Source organism: Buceros rhinoceros, unplaced genomic scaffold (genome assembly GCF_000710305.1).
Source record: "Buceros rhinoceros silvestris isolate BGI_N320 unplaced genomic scaffold, ASM71030v1 scaffold31259, whole genome shotgun sequence".
In the NCBI taxonomy this organism is placed as follows: Eukaryota; Metazoa; Chordata; class Aves; order Bucerotiformes; family Bucerotidae; genus Buceros; species Buceros rhinoceros.
Genome location: NW_010430255.1, coordinates 11,299 through 12,302, shown reverse-complemented (window position 1 = coordinate 12,302; position 1,004 = coordinate 11,299).

Here is a 1,004-nt window from a genome sequence, read left to right as displayed (position 1 = left end):
GGGCGGAGGGGGGTGGTGGTGGAGTTTGACTGCTGTGTTCTCTCCAGTTCATTTCAGTTACACAGTTCCATCTGTGTAATACAGTCTCTTGAATGTATTTGTCTTTTCTTTCCTCTCTCTGAGCCAGAAGCCTCCATCTGCCAACAAATGGGGTAATTTTTCAGCTGGTGTTTGGCAACCCTCATTTTTCTCCCTGCCCAACCAATGATTTGTTATAGCAAATGGAAAAGTTAGTGATTTGACTTCTGAATAGGAGGATATGCCTCAAAGGAAACAGGTTCCCCGTAGCATCAGCAGCCCAGCTCTGCAGCAGCACTGCCAGATTTACTGACTGTTACTGGAATTATTAGGGGAATGATTGTTTGTTGTTAACAGCTATCTGTAGTGTTTAAACTTCATCAGGGAGCTGAATTTCACAGGCATTATCTGGCTGAAGGTCAGCTTCATATGGTCCACAGAGGGTCCATGAAATCCCAGAGGAAATTAAATACAACAGGGGGCGTTCCTGTTATGTTGATCCAACTGCTATTTTTTTCTCTGATAGAAATCAGCAGCTGTTTTGATGTTTTCTGGGGCATCAGAGTGCCTATTGCTACTGGCAAAGACATGAGAAAGTGTTTGTCACCAAGGGCAGTTGCTGAAGACCACAATTTTTTGCCACACTTGCATTTTGTCATCACATGAATTTCTTGCATTGGCCTCTGTTTGGCTCATTGTCACAGTGAGATGATGCTAGGAAGCCCAAGATAGGTATCCACAGAGAAAGAGGGAGATGTGGTAATACAGAAGAGTTTCATGAGCATTTGTGACATAGATAAACAGTGAAAATGTACAGCACCATATCCCTTTCTATCTTAATTCAAGGTGTTTTTATCAAATTGATGCAGGCAAGGGATAGGAACTGCTTTTTCCCGTCGAAAAAGGACTGTTGCTGAGGTTTGGCTCTCAGTGCAGAGAAAGGCTCTCAGATCCCTTCTGGAGTTGACACTAATGCTCTCTTTCCC